Source organism: Sitophilus oryzae, unplaced genomic scaffold (assembly GCF_002938485.1).
Source record: "Sitophilus oryzae breed Bouriz unplaced genomic scaffold, Soryzae_2.0 scaffold_1576_pilon_pilon, whole genome shotgun sequence".
Taxonomy (NCBI): domain Eukaryota; kingdom Metazoa; phylum Arthropoda; class Insecta; order Coleoptera; family Curculionidae; genus Sitophilus; species Sitophilus oryzae.
In genome coordinates this window covers 9608195-9625392 of record NW_022146254.1, presented here as the reverse complement: position 1 = coordinate 9625392, position 17198 = coordinate 9608195, and the positions used below count along the sequence as shown (strand labels likewise).

General features: G+C 34.1%; 1 protein-coding gene across 1 annotated transcript in view; it reads right to left on the bottom strand.

Moving 5' to 3' along the window:
- LOC115879099 (lysine-specific histone demethylase 1A) overlaps nt 1-17198 on the bottom strand; it is a 483447-nt gene that overhangs the window by 371502 nt on the left and 94747 nt on the right. The window lies entirely within an intron of this gene.

Sequence of the window (17198 nt, the reverse complement as noted above, 5' to 3'; positions counted from 1 at the left end):
ATTTGTATTTTACCACATTTTAAATTTATATGTATGCATGTATGTTATTTTTGATTGTAATATAATATTTGCTAAACTTTCTATCATGTTTTATGTATTTGTATATCAGTTTTTATATCTCCCTTAATTTTCACATTATTTTATAGTCGACATCAAAAATAATGTATAAGTATTTGTTAAAACAATACTCGCCTATTCTATAAACATAATTACTTGAAAAAAAGATACCTATTTGGCTTATTTAGGTATATCCACTAATTTACTTGCACTTCGAAGTAAAATTCATTTTCGAAATACAAGACGTTCTTGAAAATGAAAATGTCTAAGCACCTCTCGTATCCCAACGATCTCATAACTTATCGAAAAGGCAAAAACTAATGGTCGTAAATTTTGAACCTATTGAATTATGCTAGAACTGCTTTTTCTTAGTAAATTATGACAGTTAAAACTTTTTTTTTTTAATTTCATTATCTCTTGGATGGTCTATTTAATCATTATCAATTTGTTATTCTCCTTTGTGGCTTTATATAAATAATATTTTTACATATTTTTACTTTAAAATTATAATTGACAACGACAAATCATAGGCTATGCTAGTCTTTGCAGTATAACTTAATTCAAAATTGGTCGCAAATTTCCTTAATTAACCTAGCATAAGTCGTAATACAGATTATATCAGTGTAAGAGTAATCAGATCGGAAGTCATCGGATACAAGTTGAATCGGATATAAAATGCAAATATAATATATAAATATCAAATCCAATAGTTCACGTGATGACTCTAATCAAATGGTCTGTGGTACCTTTTAAAAAATGGCGGATAAGCAAAACGGTTCATCGTTCATTAACTGAATCTTCGTTAAAAAAAATCTTAAATACTACAGAAGATGAAAAAAAAGCTAGAAAACTTAAATTAAACGTCGAACGTTGTCGAGCCTATAGAAATCGCAAGAAAATTGCTAAAGTTTTATCAGTAACTACAATCCGTACTTCTTTTTTGACCTTGGAAGATTTTAAAGGACCATCAGAGACAACAGGAACTATAAATCAGGAAGGTAAGTAATAATACCTAATATGAATATGGTTAATAAATATTACCGTGACTTACCACTGGTATATATACGGATATGGAAAACGTCTCGGAGAGCCAAGATAATAAAAATGATTTTCATAAGAAATAAGAAGTTTCTTATTCGCAGTATTTCAAAAATATTTTATGACAGGCCTCTGGACAGGCACACATGTCAAAGATATTAAAATTGAGGGGCTTAGAATCCTAATCCGGCGTCCGTTTGTCGTTCATCGTTCCGTCAAACCAGTAAAATTGAAATATTATCTGTCATTTTTGAAATAAACCAATAAAACTTGTTAAAAACAACAAGAGACTACGCATGACGGATTTATATTTAAACCCATCCATAGCTAACTTAAAAAATATTGGAAACTTTTTTTAGTAAAATAAATAGATTGGTATGGGATGTCATCTGCTTTTCTTGTCATCGTCTGTCTTACCTGAGAAAAAAAAACAGAGTATACATGTATACATCGATAATCTAATCAAACTGGTAGTTTCGACCTTTAAACCGATATTAATTATTATTACGTTTACTTTCTTATTTTTCAGAAATAATATTAAAAAATTATAGGTACCTACCGTTAAAATCAGAAATTTTGTTTCAGATTTATATTTAGTTAATAAAGTCCAATGCAAGAAACAACGTAATGAAACCACCATCACTAAGTGTCAAGATTTTATATTTATGGTTATTACTTTAGAATAATAATAAAAACTTTTTGTGACCAAATTTTATTTTTTACATTAATTTTTATTAATGTAATTTATTTTTGCTGCTTATCGCCACGACCTTACATTGCATGGTTTCTGTAACCAAGAAATAAATATCACAGTTCAATAGTAAACATTATAAGGGTGACCGTAAAGTATCGAATAAGTTCATTTAAAATTAAGGGGTGTGTAAAAAAAAAGTTTTTTTCTTCGACAACCGCCAACTTGTGTCTGGTATTTTCAATACGCCTATGATGGTTGCGCATGTTGCAAAATCTGTGAATTTTTTTTTACTTTATTTGGTAGAAAATGACATTGAATGACATATCAAATCAAATCAAATCAAAAAAATCTCAGACATATTAATAAATAAATAAAAAATATATTTTTTCCAACCTTCCTTTTTTTTACTTTTTGAAGCACCCAGTATATTCTACAATAATTTAAAACGTGTATCTTAACCTTCCCTATAACTTTTGTATTTAAAATTTATTTGTAAACCTCCAAACAATTATTGTATCCTGTACAGAACAGAAATTTGTACAGGGTGGAAAATTTAATGTATTACCCAACTACAATATTTTTTCGCGGAAGAATGAGTGATTGACTTTCGAGTCTTTCAAGAAATTTAAGAACCCCACTTTTTTAAATTCAATACAGCGCGGTTTTCTCATCTATAGTGGCGTTTGGAACCTAAAAAATACTGTTTTTTGCAATTATACGATTCAGAAAACCTGCAAATCCTGTATACCCTGTATAGAAAAATTTCTGTTTCAGGTTAACTCCAGTTTTAAGAGAGAGAAAAGTATATCATATATTTAACTAAACGTTGCTTTCTTTTTTAGAATCTCTGTTACTTTTGAAGGAATCTAATAAAGACAGATCAATTCCAGGACATTACAAAAACCATTCGTCAGTAGACAATTTGACATTTCTTTCATTTAAATTGTTAGTACTGATCCTATTCGATTAAAATTAACTCAAGCTTTAAACAAAGTGACATATTAATAAATCATTAAGCATTGCATTTGAAAATATAAAGAGAAAAGCTTGAAATAAAAGGAATGTATTTGAAAAACAATAGGAAAACACTAATAAACAAATGTATATTTCTTTAAATCAAATAGGCAGCATTTTTATTCTAAATATGATATACCACTAACAATGACAATGATCATGTATGTTTTATATGTACGAGTATATGCATAAAGTCAATAGATATCTTATTAATTCAATTATGACCATTAATGAGGCAAAACATGTTTGATTTTATTTGATTCATTAGCATTATTTTTGATTTTACAACGTTTTTTCTCTCAGTGATGGCATATGATATATCATTCTATTCAGAGTGGCATTTTCAATCGAACAAAAAAAATAACGATGGTGCCATTTAAAAATCAAAAGCTGCAGTCATTTTCGGTGAAACAGGAAGTGACCGATAACAAATCAATACGTTAATCAATCTTAATTTATGTTATATACTAACATACCAAACCTCCATTTTTATTTGAAAAAAGTAAAAAAATTATAGGGGTGAGCCACTTTTGAGAAACACCCGGTATTTATTTTTGGGAATATTCCGAGGTAGTACAAAGAGTAAGGGATAAGGAGCTTAATCCCTCTCTGCTAGTCGCACTGCGAGGATTTACCGGTTTTTGCTAAAACAAATAGTCATTTAATTAAGAACTCTTTAAGGCGGTACCGTTAGTCGTACCGGCGTCGTCGGCAGGAACGTTTGCGCTCCCACACGTACGCTACGACGAGATGTAAGCCGCTTTTAGCATAGGCTCGTTTTGCCGATGAGCCATACGAATATGCCCGTTGAATTTCAATTAAAATGTTTATTTCAACGTATATATAAATATATATGCGAGTAATATTACGTGTGTTCGTGTGGAGGTCTTCGACTCTGTTTTTCACTAGAGAATGTTACGAAGAATTGCAGAGCAATCAACAATGATGGAATCTTGGCTATTCTGATTTTGTTTGTTTGATGGGCAATAAATTTACGAAATTCGCAAGAAACATAATAGACGCCTGTTAACATATTCAAATCTCAAAATTAACTGCCATCTTTAAATTCAAATTCAAATTTCTTTATTAGACCCCATTAAGTTTTACAGAATAATATTAGTATTAATAAATGTGTGTCCAAAGGGATCGCACCGCGATTAAAAAACCGATACTATGGCACAAAGTGCCAGAGTGGTGCGACCCCAAATACAAAATAGAAATAAATTAAATTATAAAAATAAACAGAATTAAAAAAATTAAAATTATATAAAAATATAATTTTATCAAGGATGAGCGGAGATAAGCAGAGAGGCATAATGAAACAGTGTAAAAACCGGAACAGCAACCAATGACGGGCATATCAGAAAAACAAGATCTCACAAATCAGTCGAAGAAATTATAATATTTACGAATTTAGTAAATGATTTTTAATTTGTTTTTTATAATCTGTAAAGGATTGAAATTTTAAGTTATTAGAAATATTATTCCACAAATGTGGCGCCATGAAACTGAAAGATTTTTGGAAGTTAGCCGTTCGGTGTTGAGGAATTTTAAAATAATGCACTTGTCTAGTCGAATGATCATGGTCAGCGTAGTGAAACAATGAGAACAAATAGGAAGGCTGCTCTGTAGTTAAAATTCGATAAATGAATGTCATTAAATGAAATTGTCGTCTGTTAGTCATGGATAAAATAGATAAATTTTTAAGATGTGGCATTATATGATCTCTAAAAGGAATGTTAATAGAAAACCGTAGACACGAGTTTTGAAGTATTTGGATTTTTCTAGAGAATCTAGCGTTTATGGATGTACCATAAACAACATCGCCGTAATCAAATAAAGATAAAATAAGTGTGTCACATAATTGATATTTAGTCTTTGATGGTATATATTTCTTAAGAGACGAAAAATTCTTCAACCGTATATAAGCAGCCTTTAATTTAGTAGTTATATGTGCCTGAAAAGAAAGCTTCGCATCAAAAGACACTCCAAGATTTTTACTCTCTATAACAACTCTTTAGTTAACATAACGCCAAAATTTTATACCGCTTGGTGCCAACCTGTACCTAAATTGAATTTTTGAAGTTGACCAGTCAGTCAAAAAATGGAATTAAACCGAGAAAATTTTCGCGCAATAGTTTTTCACAATTTTCGAACACAGTTGTCTCAACAAGAATGCCTTACCGAATTGGTTTCTGTTTTCAGAAACGAGGGGTCTTTCAACAACAGAAGTCACCCAGTAAAAATGTCGATGCTATGCGTAAGGTGAAGTCATTTCAAATACCTCAATTCAAATTTTTTTTTGGTTTCTTATTGGATACCGCATCTGTTGACTGAAGAACAGTAAACAATTATAGTCAATTGGAGACAAAAACTCTACACCGACCGGTTTAACGCCAGAAAACTCTGAAAATATACTAAAAATATACACAATATTACCAGTGGTGATAAATCCTGAATATATTCTTATGAAACCGAAAATAAACGTCAATCAGTTGTTTGGGTGTTCAATAAGGTGTCCGTTATTTACAAAGTTGATCATTTCTCTCACGACGCCCCCTAAATTTTTAGTATACTGTCTAAAAAAAATAACAGACCATTGTAAACCCTTAATATTCACAATAAAACTTGCCCCAAAGACGATTCATTTACCATTTAAATTATTATATAGGAATTTGCCACTTTTTGCAATCATCCTCCACCAAGACAATGCAAGTTCAAAACAATACAGCTAAAAAAAAAACAATAGAGTATATACAGCACGAAAACATCGAATTGCTGGACCATCCTCCATACAGTCCCGACCTAAGTCCTAACGACTTTTTTTTACTTTTCCAAAAATTAAGAATGAACTGCGGTTTCAATCTCCAGAAGATGCAGTCAGCGCCTTCGAAAACACAATTTTGAAGGTTATTTCTAATTTATATTATTTCAGACTGATTCCTAACGAGCCGTTTAATCGTCAAAGGAAAAATAACAGGGGCCGGTAAAGATGCGAGCTGTAATTTATGCCCCGCTAAATAAACTAAGTCCGTATAAATTTATTTAATAGAAATATCCCAAGGCGAACGAAACCAGAATACGGAGCGGAGCTCGACCATCATAATTCATGACTGAATAAATTAACACTAAATCGATGTAATATAATTTTAGCGCTCGGCGTCTTTAATATATCATTACGTAATGTAAATATTATCATTCGCTTGTTTTTTTTCAGTTTTTGAAAATTTCCCGGAGACAGAAAATTGTTTAATTCAGGATAATTTATTGCGACTAGAGAAAGGTGGAGAATGTAGATTATAGATTACTTGATTAGTATTTTAAAATTTCTTAACGTGAGGCAACAAAAATACACAGTTATTCTATAGAGGGGCACAAGATGATAAATGGGGAATGACTCGAGGGTCGTAGGGTCCTATTGTATGGTGAAAATTAGAGGCTACAAAGAAAAAAAGGGTTATAAGAAGGGCAAAGAGAAAATACTGACGGTGTCCATTATATCTTTAAGTAACCAACGATTTTCATCAAACGATCATTTCATGTCCTAAACACATGCTAAATTGTAACTGAATATAACAGACGATGTCCAAATAATAACGCATATAGTAATATTTTTTTTAGAATAGAATAGAATAGAATAGAATAGAATAATTTATTGATGTCAATACCATACAAATAGTGGCGTACATAAGTCAAAATATAAAATAAAATACATATATAAAACACAATTAACTTAAAAATTAACACAAAAGACATAAAGTTAAAACCATCATATTAGATGGGTATACAATGACAGTTATATATTCTAGTTAATACATTGTAATATAAATATAGGGTGGGAGTTTCCAGTTCCCACATTCTGTTGTAGAAGGAGTTTCCATCAAGTGAGATTAATATGTATGTCACTTTGAAAGAAACTCCGTCGTGTCATACAGTGGATTTTCAAGTAACCAGCCACGAACCCTGCCCTTAAACACCTTATCGGACAATAGTTTATACCCATCCGGGAGTTTATTGTAAAGCTTCACACCCCAGTATCTAGGTCCATCTCGAGACCTTTCTAATCTATGTATAGGGATACTGAGGTGCTCCGCCCTACGAGTGTCATGAGAGCCTTGCTGAGCATTTGTGGGATATTTCTTCGTATTGGCTTTAACATATAATAGATTTTCCAATATATAAAGATTTGGGAGAGTAAGTATATTTAACATTTTAAAGGTTTCCCTGCAATCATCCCTGTAGCCCAGACCTCCGACAACTCTCACAGCCCTCCTCTGAAGCGCGAAAACCCTGCGCCACTGAGGTGCGTGACCCCAAGCCAAAACAGCGTAGGACATCACAGAATGAAAAAGAGCGTAGTAAGCCGTCCGCAATACGCAACAGGAAACAGTACCTGACAAATTACGCAGAACGAAGAGCGCGCTTCTTAGCTTCTTGCATAGTTGCTCAATATGAGCATTCCATCTCATTTCACTGTCCAACTGAACCCCTAAAAATGGAACAGATTCCCTGGAGAAGCGACAGTCCTCAGGCACACTCCTCAAAGAAAAAATTACACGATTTGTTTTGGCCTCATTTAAAACTAGGTTATTTTTCCGGAACCAGTCAGCCGCCCTCGCTTGAGCGTCATCCGCGCCTCCCTCTAGGTCTTTTAGTTCTTTTCCTCTGACCGAGACCGCTGTATCATCTGCGAATAAAACGTAGTGGTCGTCACGTCGGATATGTGGTAAGTTGTTTATATAAATCAAAAAAAGTAAAGGGCCCAGTACTGAGCCTTGTGGGACACCATTTTTAAGAGGTCTTGGGTTCGACCACACACCATCAACGACCACTCTCTGTATTCTGTCCTCCATGTAGGATTTCAAAAGGGCAACACTAAATTTATAATAGTCGAGTTTTTTAATGAGCAACTCGTGAGACACACAATCGAAGGCTTTACTTAAATCGCAAAATACCGCGCCAACATGTTCCCTACCCTCAAAGCCATCCAAGATGAATGACACGAGGTCCAGAATAGCCGGCACAGTGCTGCGTCTGGACCTGAAGCCGAACTATTGGTCGTTCAGCAATAAATTCTCTTCAAGGAATAACGCCATTCTTGAGGCCATACATTTCTCAATGATTTTTGAAAGAACAGGAAGCAGTGAAATCGGACGATAATTAGATATATCATTCTTGTCCCCCTTTTTGAATACGGGTACAACAACAGCCTCCTTGAGACAACATGGAAAAATGCATTCCCTAAAGCACAAATTAATTATTTTTGTTAGCGGTATAAGGATAAGCTCCCTTATCATCTTTATAATCCTAACACTGAACCCAAATTTGTCACGCGAATCTTTATTTTTTAAGTTAAGTATTACGTCCCTGACCTCATTAAAACCCACATCTCCGAACTTGAATTCCTCATCCGGCAGATGAGTAATCCGAAATGGAATATCTTGTGTAGAACACTGTCCATTTCCGACCAAGACATCCGCCACACTAGAGAAAAAATCATTAAATGCATCGGGACCAATTGTCATTGAGATATTTTGTTTCTGCTTGTTTGCACGGTTGTTATTCACGATTTTCCAAATACTTTTTGACTTATTTGTTGAGTTAGAAATAAGTCTATCATTATATTCCCTTTTCGCGAAAAAAAAATTTTTAAAATACAGCAAGTTTAGTCGTGACTGATTAAGTTAAGAAAAACTCACAATTTTAGTGAAGATGCAGTCAGTAATCACCACGTAGGCTACTCATTCAAACTGTCCTGATGATGGGAATACAATTCTCGAAAAAGCTTTATTAGCCTACATGCTGATTATCATCCTCACTTAAATTTTGAGTTTTTCGTAATATTTTTTTATCTTTAACATGGTATTTGTAGCCATAAAAATTTGCAAAAACCATTTATTTGTATTGGTCACCATAGAAAAGGTGAACTCGATAAATAAAGGTTATCGAATGGGACACAACAGAGTTAGCATGGTTCTACGCTGATGATACAACCGGACGATATGCATCTCTTATCTAAATGGTTTTACTCTCTCTAAAGAGCCGGTAAGATGCAAACTGGTAGTAGAAAACAAAATTATTGAGCAAGGATCAGAGTTTAGATACCTAGGAACAGATATATCGTATACTACCACGATCCAGAGAAAGGTCTGAGAAGCTAAATAAACAAAGCGACGGCCATCTCAGGATGCCTGAGGCAAATAGTGTGGACAAACCGCTTCCCCCCATGCGAACATAAGCATAAGACCAATAATGATATATAACAAAATCAAAAGCAAGGGATGCTAAAATGAAGAACCTAAGAACCATAATGAGAAAGACTAGAAGAGACAGAATTAGAAACACAAATATCAGGCGTTAAAATGGCTTTTTTATATTGTCAATTACAGCAAAATAAAATTACACTAAATCACCACAATACACCAAAACACTTTTACTTTTACATTGGACGCGCGTTTCGCTAACCATGTTAGCATCATCAGCAGATGATTATAAACTAAAGTACAATCTACAAGTTGAGCGTTTATATACTCGCCCAGTAGGTACCGAGTGGGCGTGGCAAAATCTAGCCAACCGAGTCAGAGCCCACTGAGCGTAACAGTTAGTAACAAAGAACTTGAAGGAATTGGACCGTTGACTCTGTTCATACTATCTTTACATTTATTAATTCTGATGCGTTCATATGCATCTGATTGCCTGTAATTTGAGAATTGTTTAATTCATTTTAAATTATTAAGATCTATACAATGTTCTTTATCAACAATATGTTCGGCAACGCAAGATTTATCCGGTCTACCATATCTTATCTGAGCTAAATGTTCTTTAAATCTAGTTAATATTGATCTTCTAGTTTGCCCAACATATTTTTGATTACAATCTTTACAAGAAATTTCATAAATACCTGACCTTTCCAGTGGAGGTGTTTTATCCTTTGGATTACCTAATAATTGTTGTAATTTATTATTAGCACTATACACAAGTTTATAATTGACATTCTTAAAAATTCCTTTTAGACCACGGGATAACTCTCTATCAAACGGTATCGAAAAATATTTAGACGTATCTTTCTCCACTTGAAAAGTCGAATTTTCAGAAATCATTAACCTATACCTACGTTTTCTAATTAATTTATCAACTAGTAAAGGAGAATATCCATTACACTCAGCTACATTCCTAATGTAATCTCTTTCTATTTCATATCTTTCGTTGGAAAGTGGGAAACTAAGTAACCTATGAACTAAGAAATTTAAACTAGCCATTTTATGTTCAACACTATGATGTGATTCATTAGGAATATATCTGCGTGTGGTCGTATTTTTCCTATAGATATCAAATGCCAGGCAATTATTAGTATTTCTAATAACTAATACATCTAGAAATGGTAATCTGTCGTTGTTCTCAATTTCATGCGTAAATTTAATGGAAGGAAAACGATTATTTAACTTAGAAATAAAATTATCTATAGTGTCTGAATGTGTGTCAAAAACAGCAAAAATATCATCCACATACCTAAACCATACTCTTGGAAAATACCCAAACTGATTCTTAGCCTCCACTTCAAACCTGCTCATGAATAAATTAGCCAAAAATGGAGACAATGGATTACCCATTTCTGTACCTTCCCGCTGTTCAAAAAAGTTGTTATTAAATTGAAAACAATTTTGTTTCATACATAACGATGTAAGCTCAATATATTCACTCACAGTTTTGTTGTCGAGACCATTTGCGTTCAGTAATTCCTTTAAGTAGCCTAAAATATGTGGAATTGGAACACTTGGGAACAACGAAGATACATCAAAGTAGACCAAAATTTCACCTTCATGCAATGTTATATCTTTAATTTTGTTAATGAATTCAATATTATTTTTAACTGAGAAAGAAGGTTCATGATCAGGTAAATTTTCGAACTCCCTTGATAACCATTTTGCCAAATTATAAGTAGGAGAACCTACAGCCGAAACAATTGGGCGCATAGACTTGTCCGGTTTATGAATTTTTGGCAAAGCATACAATTTTGGTAATGAGGGATTGGATACTTGCAATTTCATCTTTAAAGAAAGATCAATGAGGGTGTTACATTTTTTTAGAGTTTTTTTTACGTCTGCTACCATCTTAGACAAAGGATTCTTTTTCAAATTTATGTAGGGGCCATTATCGATTAAGTTGTTAACCTTATCGTAATAGTCTTTTTTATCTAATATAACAACCTTATTTCCCTTATCAGCTTTTAGGTAGAAACAATCTTTGTTACGCAAACCCTTGACAATATTGTGCTCCTTGTTAGATTTTAATGATTTACTTGAAACGATATTTTTTGATAACTGATTTCTACAAGCCTCTCTTGTAAATACTTTAGAAGCCTCGGGCAAGTGCTGAATAGCAGTTTCAACACCAACGACGATTTCCTCCAAAGCGCCGCGAATTACGCCGCAAAAATTAATACTTTTGTGACATTTGAAAAATAATTGTTCATCAATATAATAGAAAACAAAACAGTTTTTCCTCTACATATACTCAATGAAAATTAATCTCTTCTAATGTCATAAGGTACATTAGAAACGAACCGTATAAATAAGAAACGGAATATCGTTAGTACCGCTGGTCAAACACAATACCGCCGTTCTATAGTCGGATGGGTCGTACCGTCTGAATTACGATCGTGGTACTTTCTTTCTCTTGGTATTTACATTTAAGAAATAATAAACGATTGGAGAACTGTCAAGGTACGACGCTTAGAGGTAGTACCGCTAATAGAACACTACCAATCATAATTGATGATCGGGATGGAAAATGGATAATATTGCGTCTTTTATAATATCTTGTAAGATTCCGGTTGGGGATTTTGGGTTGCTGGTAAATAATCCACACTCGCGTGAAAGTTACAACTACTTTTATTACGAAAAAACTTGGTAAACAATAATAAAACGATTAAAAATCACCCGGCGTTCAATGTCACGTCAAGACCTTCACAGACTGACTGCTCGGGCGGCGTTGTCGGCTTGTTCACCGTATTTGGGGATCATGGGACAGCTCGGGAGGTCGTTACAATCTCTTTTATTTATTTTTTTATTATATTTAATCTACAGCACTTAACAGCTTAAGCCAATTACAAAGTAGGTAACACAATATAAATAAGAGTAAAAGCAATTAAAACAATAAAGAAGAATGTGCGCCAAGTAAATGACGTCTAGAGCTTGACCTCGCCAAAATTATCATCCATTGTCATTCCCAGCCGTCTTTGACGCCGTTTTTTCTTTCGATCGTATGGTATGTCCAGTTAATTATTTTATTTAATATATTTCTTGTATTGTTCTTTGGTTTTTAAAGAATGTATACTAATATATAAAATCCTTAAGTGACTGACTCACTGATTAATCACGATCCTGTTCAAACCACTAAATGTAAGAAGTTCAATTTTGGCATACAGGTTGATTATAGGGTGTAGAGGTTGGATAAGAAGGGATTTTTCGAAATTCCAGGTGCAAGGGGGTTGAAAAAAACCAAACCACCCCTCAAATATTACAATATTTTTTATTTAAAAAACGGTCAAGTTTCCGAAAAAAAACGCTTAAACACGTATATTTTATTTTATTTTTTTACGTATTTTAAGATTTTTTAAAAATGTATACAGGGTGTTTCGAAAAATCTGGTCATTGATTAATCACGATCCTGCTTAAAGCGCTTGACGTAAAACGCTGATTTTTGGAAAACAGATTGACTTTAGGGTGTAGAGGTTCGATAAGAAGGGATTTTTCGAAACTCGAATTCCAAGGGGGTGAAACTATCCCTCAAATATTAAAATAGTTTTTATTTAAAAACCGGTGAGTTTTTCGGAAAAACTCTTAAACACGTATATTTTGTTTTGTTGTTTTACATATTTTAAGATTTTTTATAAATTTATACAGGGTGTTTCATAAAATATGACCATAGAGTAATCACGATTCTGCTTAAACTGCTTGACGTTTAAAGCGGATTTTTGGCAAACGGCTTGACTGTGGGGTGTAGAGGTTCGATAAGGAGGGGATTTTTCTCGAATCTCAAATTCCAAGAGGGTGAAAACGCCCCTCAAATATTACAATATTTGTTATTTAAAAAACGGTTACATTTTTGGGAAAACGCTTGGACACGCATAATTTATTTTGTTTTTTTTTACATATTTTGAATTTTTTTAAAAAATCATACAGGGTGTTTCAAAAATTTGGATAATTGATTAACCACGATTCTGCTTAAACTACTTGACGTAAAAAGCTTATTTTTGGCAAAAGCATTTTTCGAAAATCAAATTCCAACGAGATGAAACTACCCCTAAAATATTACCAAGTTATATAATAATATCGCCATATTGTTTTTTCTCATGCTGACATAAATGTGAGAAAATTTTATCCAATTTGTATGTTAATGGAAATTCTTGCTTTGCTTTATCATCACTATTACAAATGATTAATTCGACGCGAACTAAGTCGCTGGTACACGCTAGTTCACTATAAAAACTGAAATTATACTATACAGTTTTAAAGCAGTTGAGTCTAAAAGTCGGAATTTGCTGAAAAGCGAACGAACAATCGGTGGAAAAAAATTGTCACGCGTTCTTTGGTTCCAGTGAAGCGGCACCGTTCGGGTTCTGGCCGTGTACCGCGGAAGTACCGCCGGTACCACCGTAGTAACATCTTATCCCCTTTTTTCTGTCTAATTTATACCGATAAAAATCCATTAATACGTACCGGTACGATGTATTTCTATTTAGTGTCTCTATAATTTCTAAATAATAAATTTCTATTTTATTTTATTTTCATTGGAATTAAAAAAAATTGGCGCCGGGAGGCACGTATAGCCGCCCATACTCGGCCGTTTTTTATCTTACTTACCCGTTTTTTTTATCTCAAAAACTGCGACTTTGATTTTGATGTTATTACAAATTTTGTTGCAAATATTATTCCTAATCTTAAATTGAAAACCGCGTTTCGCTAGCTACTGTAATTTTGGAGTTACGATTTTTTAAAATTTTTAACCCCCTCCCATACCCCCTTACCAACCCCCCACCCCCACCAAAAACTAATGGCCAGATTCTCGGGTGCCACAGTATTTTTGTGCCAAATTTGGTTAAAATAGGTTTAGCGGTTTTTGAGTTATCATGTTACAGACAGACGGACAGACGGGCAGACAAACACCATGAAAATATTTTGTATTTAGGTCATTTATGACCCAAATAACTCTTTTTGAGTGAAATTAAAAAAACTTTTTTTTGCCGATCTTAACAACCTACCATTTGGTATGGTCGGCTAAAAAGGCATGGAAATGACGATTCCCATATAATTTTACATACAAATAGACAGAGGACTTCATTTCCAAGCCATCTCCGACGCCGTTTTTTTTTCGATCATTATGGTACCAGTCAATATCAACTTATATTCCAAAAAAATACCAGAAACACGTCAATTGAATAAATATAAAGAAAATAAAATTAGACGAACGTTTTAATAAACGCAAAATTTGGTCACCTTTGTAGTTCTCTTGTAGGTTCCGAGATCAGAATGATTACTCAAATTTGGGACATCCTGTAGTACCAACCTCAGATGGAACCTACAGGAATATTATGCGAAATATCCCGAACAAAAATTCAAAAATTATTAACCGAAACCATTCCTTCCCAGCTCAAAACGATAAAGTACGATGTTTATTACTCGAAAATACCATATAAGTAAGCGCGTACACGTTCAAATGGTACCACTTCGAGTTTCTATTTTAGAAAGTCGAGTCCGTTTCCCGGGTTCGAAATAATTTGTACCGGCAATACGAAACGGGCCCGAGCGGTACCGTACAGCATCTATTTCCTCTTTCGCAGAATAAATCATCGGGAAAACGAACGGTACCACCGCTCATAAGATAGGTACGACCTCGCCGGCATCGGTAAATCAATCGGGAATCATCGATCACCTCGGGGTACCGTGCGGTGGTACCCAACGGAGAGAGACACTCCAGGTACCACCGGAATTTTGTAGCGTTTATGTAGGTTCCGGCACCCTTCGCATATAAATAATGTATAAATAATTTCTAGCACCACTGGGAAATATTTAGTGGTACTACCTAGAGCTAAGTGGATAGCAAACAAATCTGTAGAATGATGGAGAAATTCTAGAGATAGACGTTAGGACTTCAACCGTATCCTCATATTTTTTTATGTTTATCTGAAACAGTATAAAAGACTACGTTTACTGAAGGGATACAGTATGGGCGACCAGGAAATTACTATTCTATGCTATGCCGACGACGCCGTATTGGTAGCTGAAAATGAGAACGATCTACAGCGCTTATTACATCGATTTAATTGCACTGCCAAATCACTTAATATGATAATATCGACCCAGAAAACTAAATGCATGGCGACATCAAAAGTACCACTAAGATGCAAACTGGAAGTCGAGGGCAATGTTATTCAGCAAGAGATGAAGTTTAAGTATCTAGGCATAGAAATCTCAGGATATGGTGATGTAGAAGCGGAGGTGCGAGAACGGACAACGAAGGCAATCAGAATAGCAGGATGCCTGAATGATACAATATGACGAAGTAAAAACATTGAGGTGGAGACTAAAGCGAGAATTTACAAGGCAACGGTAGGACCAATAATGACACAATGAATACACTGCAGAAACTCGACCTGATACAGCGAAAACTAAACAACTACTAGAAACAACCGAAATGAGAGTACTACGCAGAATAGCTGGAAAGACGTTTCTGGACAGGGAGAGAAATGAAAGCATAAGAAGAGCGTGCAAGGTGGAAAATGTAAATGAGTGGGTACTCAGCAGAAAGGAAGAATGGAACGAGCATATCAGCAGAATTGACAACAGAAGGATAGTGAGAGTTACACGCGACAAATCACCGCTAGATCGCAGAAGCTTAGGACGTCCACGAAAACGATGGAGCGACAACTTGTCAGTCTTGACCGGTAGAGACGACGAAACCAAACAGGCGATTCGCCTAGTATGAAGAAGGAAGAAGAAGAAGAAGTTTAAATTTGTATTTTTAATGTTAATCTTGCTATTAATTATTTTATTCAAGTTTTAGGGGAAAATGTCAATACCTACTTAAAATTTGGCAATTTCAAACGTCAAAATTAACTAAAAGATAACAAAAATGGCAATATCATCAGTTGCTATCCATCGAGAGTCGTACTCATCTCGAACTATTCTATTTTCAAATATTTGGAAAGTTTATTATTAGATGTGTTTTACGACATACCTGTATATTAGTACTTTTTTCTACTTACCACCTTTAGTAAAATAAATTTGTTGAAAAATGAAAGATCGTACCACCATCAGCTGACTTTTTGTTGATTTGTGTAACTAAAGTTGGTAATTTGTGTTTTATTTATCGTTATATATGTAGGTATTTGAATTTTATTGATTCTGCTTCAAGTTTTTTGCAATAAAACATACTTCTACCAACTTTAGTTGAGTACAGTTGTTGGAGAACGATAAATTGGAGTACCAGCATCTGACTTTTTGTTGTTTTGTGTAACTAAAGTTGGTAATTTGTGTTCTATTTAAATGTAAATGCTTTGTCGATGAAGCTATTTTGGCTTTTTGTACAATAAAGCGTAATAAAACAAAACATATTAATATTAAAATATAACAATGACCATTTTTAATTGTTTAATTCAAAAGTGCCATTAATCATTGTTTTATTTTTTTTAATTATCTACACAACAAAAACAATTCTACTTGTTACAGTTTTATCTATGCAGGAAGCGGCTAGTCAAAATATTATTTTTCATCGTGATCAAGAGTGCGTTGACGCCCCCCTCTTTAGGCCACACGTCGCCGCTGGTACCCGAAAGAATAGAGGTACCATAAATTAATTTTTTGTTCCTCGTAGGTGCGCTCGTTGGCCGAAACGAATCGCTGGCAGCGCCCCCTATTTACTCGTCTGTTAACACTTCTTTCTTCCGAACAAGTACTAGTTGTTCTACCGTGACAGTAGGATGAGTGGCAAAAATGAAATGGTTTTAAAAAGAGAGAAGAAATTAATAGAATCGAACAACATCGCAACTTTATTAGAATATTTTGAACGAAAAAGCGGTAGTAATGGCCCTTAATGGCCTTAAGTGTGAGTCGATTTAGACACTCGTCAAGGCTATTGACAATGATATGGCCGAGGACCGAGGTTCGGATTCCGCGTAAACAAATTAGCAGCAGAAAAAACTCAACAGCAAAAAGGAAACGTTAACTTAAAATACTTTATTGTGCGCCCACAAGCGACTGACGAACTGTAACTTTTCAAATAAACACCGTCTTTTATACTCTTCATTCTCCCAGTCGTACCGGCGTTACAACTTCTCTCTTTTTCACTCTCCCTTCAGCTATATCTTCTTCGCTTATCTAAATTAGGATCCAAT